Source organism: Alexandromys fortis, unplaced genomic scaffold (genome assembly GCF_014885135.2).
Source record: "Alexandromys fortis isolate MF-2015 unplaced genomic scaffold, M_Fortis_MF-2015_v1.1 scaffold_87, whole genome shotgun sequence".
Taxonomy (NCBI): Eukaryota; Metazoa; Chordata; class Mammalia; order Rodentia; family Cricetidae; genus Alexandromys; species Alexandromys fortis.
The window spans coordinates 46,494-52,925 of record NW_026067971.1 but is presented as its reverse complement, the minus strand read 5'-3'; positions in this window follow the sequence as shown (position 1 = coordinate 52,925).

Below are 6,432 nucleotides of genomic sequence, written 5' to 3'. Positions count from 1 at the left end.
GGCATTTCTCTAATTGAGCCATCTCTCCAGTTCCTATTTATTTTTGTTTGTAGTAATATCTATATATTGTTATATAAATAAATATTAAAAATATTGTAATATTTTAATACACACATATCATATATGTTACTCATATTCATGTCCCATTTCACTCTTTGGTACTCAATGATGTACAATTGAGCTTATTCCATAATTTGGTTAATGTGAATAGTACCAAAACAGCATGATCTGCACATATCTTTATTGTCTACTGAGTTTGATTCTTTTAGGCACGCAACTATGAGTGCTAACGCTGGGTTATGTGGAATTTTTTAAATTTTTTATTTTATTTTATTTTATTATTTATTTTAAGTGTTTTCAGCAAAAATATTGCACTAAATTTCATAATGGCTATACTAATTTATATCCTGATAAACTACATATGAGAGTTTATTTCTCATCATGTTCACAATATCATTGCCTTTTGTTTTCTGATGATATTAATTGTTTTGGGTATAAGATGGATTCTCAGCATAGAATTTATTTGGTCAGCTGTTTCTTTACTCTGGTGGTACTAGAAGTGCTTGGATATTCAGTAACAAACATCTGTGACAGGGATACTGGGGATTATCTAGGGCAGGGGCAGTACTGTGCTCCATCCATGACACAGATAAAGAATAGAACATCCTAAGCCGGGCGGTGGTGGCGCACGCCTTTAATCCCAGCACTTGGGAGGCAGAGGCAGGCGGATCTCTGTGAGTTTGAGACCAGCCTGGTTTACAAGAGCTAGTTCCAGGACAGGCTCCAAAACCACAGAGAAACCCTGTCTCGAAAAACCAAAAAAAAAAGAATAAAACATCCTAGAAAGACTGAAGATGGAACTATGCAGAAAGAAAAAGTATAACCTTTATCTACTGGAATGGGAAGACTTGTACATCTAAGATAAGTGGGCTTTGCCTGGAGGTTTTACTGAGCCCATGTGTCTTCTCCTTCCTACTATTCATCTTGTTTAGGGTACCCACCCATGCCTTCTCACCAGTTCAAATCAAGTTGTCTTTTATTTTTCTTGCCCATCTCTCTGTACTCCTATAACACTTTCTCAGCCCTCCCTCCTCAGAGATCAACAGCAACTGCTGTCAAGGATGGAACCTTGATTGCTCTAGGTACTTAACTAGGAGATGACCTGGAATTTAAGAGGAATCACACTGGGTTTGGTTCACAGTTTAACTTGGCTTAGGAGTAAGGAGTAGCAGCATAAGCCTCTGTCCTGCATTTCCAGGAGAAATTCTATTCAGCTATTTGAGATCAAAGTGTTCTGCTCCATGGCAGCACAATCCCTTACTCCCCTTATTTCCAGTGATGGTAGGGACTCACTGCGGGTTCCATGATGGTAGCCATGGTCAAGGGATGGGAGCTCTCACTTGTAAGTGGACTCTGAGTGCTGGATGATCACAGTCATTTCCAAGTCCTTCTCTGTTATTTTTAAGCAAGTATATGACCTGAGTAGAATGTTTGTCTAATACCAGATGAAAGTCTCAAAGAAATTTAATGGGGGAACTGTCATTCATCAAGGGGATCACCTTTGTCACTGGGATGGACAAAGAACTGAGAATCCTGGACAGACAGAAGACCAAGCTGTGAAGAAATCCAATATCCCTTAGGGATATGAGGAATACTAAGGCTAGGAGGCCACTAAATGGGCTCTGGGTTGAACATTTTATAGGGCTCCTGGGTCCTCCCGTTTCTTTTACTGTTCATGATTCAGTAACTACAACCCTTCTCGTGCCTTCCTGTTATTTTCTTGGCGATGTCTTGAGAGAACAATAATCTCCATCTGAGGAATTGCAGTTTCCCTTTCTAATCTGCCTGTGTTGTTCTAACTGTCCCTTACACCTGTGTCAAAATGGGGCTTCCTTAAGTTGATGCAGTAGAAATGCAGTTGATCTCAGCACTCAGACCATAAACAACACCATGTTCACTTACTAAATTCTATTGTAACTTTTATCCTACTGAAAAGCTCTGGTCTCCAAAAATTATAAGTTTATAAATATCCTCCTGCATATTTCTTCATGTTTCCATTGTAATCTAACAGGCAAGGTATCAGAGCCCCATGTAAACCATAGCTTAATTAAGTATTCAGAAAACCAAGCAGACAAAAAAAATGTGTTTTCTTTTGTCCTACAACATGCTTCATACCTTTGCACATCCTAGCAGTTAACAGCCAGCATTGTGTCAGATCTCTTTCTGCCCAACACTCATGACATCAATTCTCACTATATATTTTCCAGTCAGATTCTTCCCTTGCCCACTAACATCTACATAAGGAATAGAATGAGGGGAAATAGCAACCATGAAATCATTCTCTTCAGTGGTACAGTGTGCTTGACAAAAGCATGACAGATACATTTCAGTACATTTGAAAACTAGAAGGTGCATGGTAATAACACATGATGGCAGCCAACACAGCTTTGGAAAACATTCGACGATGAAAAATAAAGCCTAAAAGTATGCTAGCCTGGAGGACAGCCTTCTCAGGCGTGCATTCCCAAGTTCGTCGAGAATCTGTTGAGATGGCAATGACCACCAATCACCACAGTGTCATTCTATTTCAGCCCAGAGACCTAGAGCCACTCTTGTAGTGATACTTTTTCAGTTATTGGAACACCGAGACTTATATATTTTGGAATGTCCTTATTGATTATGCTTCTGAAATAACAGTTTTACAAAATATACAAACATCCATTAACATTTTTTCTGATTCATGAGCATTCAATCCTCTTGAAAATTTTATTTTATCTACTCTTTGATAGACATATAATATATTTAGATCACAATCAAACCCTACTCCCTCCTTCAAATTCTCCAGATCCATCTTCATTAGATCATTTGTCTTTATTCTATTCTTTGTAAACTTTCTCCAATTATAAGTGCCATTGTGCACATGAGCATAGATCAATCCACTGGACCAGAGACAACCTACTATGACATACATTCCTGGAGACAACTGATTCTGTCTTCTCCTGAATTATTCATGGCCTGTATCTCTCAGCTACCAATGGTGCCAGGTCAAAGCTCTTCCACTCATCCTGGAATGTTGATTGGCTTAACCTTTGTAGGCAACTACAGTTGCTGAGTTCATCAGTATAAGAATTCTGTCATATTCAAACAATACTATTTTATAGCAATCTTCTCAGACTTTTGGTTTTTCAAGTTTCCATCCTATTCCAATATTTGAGGCTGACCACACCACAATCAATTATTCTTTTGCCTTGGATAAGTAGTGAGAATCTGTGTTAATTATTGTCTTTTAGAACAAGAAGCTTCTCTGATCAAGGATGAGAACTGTAATAATGTATGGGTATAAAGATAAAAATTTAAAAATTGGCTTAATTCTATGTTTACTTAGCAAAAATTAAAGTAGTTCGATTCTCTTCTTGGGTGCATGCCCTTCAAATCATTTTATTTATTTTTTAATTGTTTTTATTGAGCTATATATATTTTTTCTCCACTGCCCTTCTTCCTCCTTCCCCTTCTTCCCTCCCCCATGATCCCCATGCTCCCAATTTACTCAGAAATTATTGTCTTTTTCTATTTCCCATGTAGATTGGATACACATATATCTCTTTTAAGGACCTCTTTGTTGTCTAGGTTCTCTGGGATTGTGAATTGTAAGCTGGTTTTTCTTTGTTTTATGCATAAAAGCCATGTATGAGAGAGTACATATTATATTTGTGTTTCTGGATCTGGGTTACTGCTGTAGGAATTCCTACAGCCAGTAGTTTTTAAGTTACCCACCCACTTGGGTGAGGCCATTTGAACTTTGTCTGCTGAGAATTCTCTGTTCAGTTCAGTACTCCATTTTTTAATTGGGTTAATTAGCATTTTAAAGTCTAGTTTCTTGAGTTCTTTATATATTTTGGAGATCAAACCTTTGTTTGTTGCGGAGTTGGTGAAGATCTTCTCCCAGTCAGTAAGTTGTCTTTTTTGTCTTAGTGACAGTGTCCTTTGCTTTACAGAAGCTTCTCAGTTTCAGGAGGTCCCACTTATTCAATATTGCTCTTAATGTCTGTGCTGCTGGGGTTATACATAGGAAGCGATCTCCTGTGTGCATATGTTGTAGAGTACTTCCCACTTTCTCTTCTATTAGGTTCAGTGTGTTTAGATTGATAGTGAGGTCTTTGATCCATTTAGAATTGAGTTTTGTGCGTGGTGATAGAAATGGATCTATTTTCATTCTTCTACAGGTTGACATCCAGTTGTGCCAGCACTACTTGTTGAAGATGCTTTCTTTCTTCCATTGTAAACTTTTAGCTCCTTTATCGAAAATCAGGTATTCATATCATTGAGGGTTAAAATCAGGGTCTTCTATTTGATTCCATTGGTCGACTTCTCTGTTTTATGCCAATACCAATACTGTAGCTCTGTAATAGAGTTTGAAGTCAGGGATGGTAATGCCTCCAGAAGTTCCTTTATTGTATAAGATTGTTTTGGCTATCCTGGGTTTTTTGTTTTTCCATATAAAGTTGATTATTGTCTTCTCCAGATCTGTGAAGAATTTTGATGGGACCTTGATAGGGATTGCATTGAATTTATAAATTGCCTTTGGTAGAATTGCCATTTTTACTATGTTGATCCTCCCAATCCAAGAGCAAGTGAGATTCTTCCATTTTCTGGTATCCTCTTTAATTTCTTTCTTCAAAGACTTAAAGTTCTTGTCAAGTAGATCTTTCACATCCTTGGTTAGAGTTACCCCAAGATATTTTGTTATTTGTGGGTATTGTGAAAGGTAATACTTTTCTGATTTCCCTCTCTGCTTTCTTATTTTTTGTGTGTGTGTATAGGAGGGAAACTGATTTTTTGGAGTTGATCTTGTATTCTGCCATGTTACTAAAGGTGTTTATCTGCTGTAGGAGTTCTTTGGTGGAGTTTTTGGGGTCGCTTATGTACACTATCATATCATCTCCAGATAACTAAAGTTAAACTTCTTCCTTTCCAATTCGAATCCCCTTGATCCCCTTGTGTTGTCTTATTGCTATTGCTAGAACTTCAAGCACTATTTTGAAGAGGTATGGCGAGAGTGGGCAGCCTTGTCGTGTTCCTGAGTTTAGTGGGATGGCTTTGAGTTTCTCTCCGTTTAATTTGATGTTAGCTGTCGGCTTGCTGTATATAGCTTTTATTATATTTAGGTATGACCCTTGTATCCCTAGTCTCTCCAAGACTTTTATCATAAAGGGATGTTGAATTTTGTCAAATGCTTTTTCAGCATCTAATGAAATGATCATATGGTTTTTTTCTTTCAGCTTATTTATATGATGGATTACATTGATAGATTTTCGTATGTTGAACCAGCCCTGCATCTCTGGGATGAAGCCTACTTGATCATAATGGATAATTTTTCTAATGTGTTCTTGGATTCGGTTTGCCAGTATTTTGTTGAGGATTTTTGCGTCGATATTCATGAGTGAGATAGGCCTGTCTCTTCTTGGTTGGGTCTTTGTGTGGTTTTGGTATCAGGGTAACAGTAGCTTCATAAAAGGAATTTGGCAATGACTCTTCTGTTTCTATATTGTGAAATACATTAAGGAGTATAGGTATTAGGTCTTCTTGTAAGTTCTGGTAGAATGCTGCATTGAAAACATCTGGTCCTGGGCTTTTTTTTGGTAGGGAGGTTTTTGATAACAGCTTCTAATTCTTCGCGACTGACAGGTCTATTTAGATTGTTCACCTGGTCCTGGTTTAACTTTGGTATATGGTACTTATCTATAAAAGTGTTCATTTCTTTTACATTTTCCAGTTTTGTGGCATACAGGCTTTTGTAGTAAGATCTAATGATTCTCTGAATTTTCTCTGTGTCTGTGATTATGTCCCCCTTTTTATTTCTGATCTTATTAATTTGTGTATTCTCTATCTGCCGTTTGATTAGCTTGGATAGAGGTTTATCAATCTTGTTGATTTTCTCCAAGAACCAGCTTTTTGTTTCATTGATTCTTTGGATTGTTTTCTGTGTTTCTATTTTGTTGATTTCAGCCCTCAGTTTGATTATTTCCAGTCTTCTACTCCTTCTAGGTGAGTCTGCTTCTTTTTTTTCTAGAGCTTTCAGGTGGGCTGTTAAGTCTCCAATGTGTGCTTTCTCTGTTTTCTTTAAATGGGCACTTAGTGCTATGAAATTTCCTCTTAGGACTGCTTTCATAGTGTCCCATAAGTTTGAGTAGTGGTTTCTTTATTTTCATTGAATTCAAGGAAGACTTCAATTTCCTTCTTTATTTCTTCCTTGATCCAGGTGTGGTTCAGTAGTTGACTGTTCAGTTTCCATGAGTTTGTAGGCTTTCTGGGGGTAGCATTGTTGTTGAATTCTAACTTTAATCCATGATGATCTGATAAGACACAGGAGGTCACGGATATTTTTTTGTAACTGGGGAAGTTTGCTTTGTTACCGAGTATGTGGTCAATTTT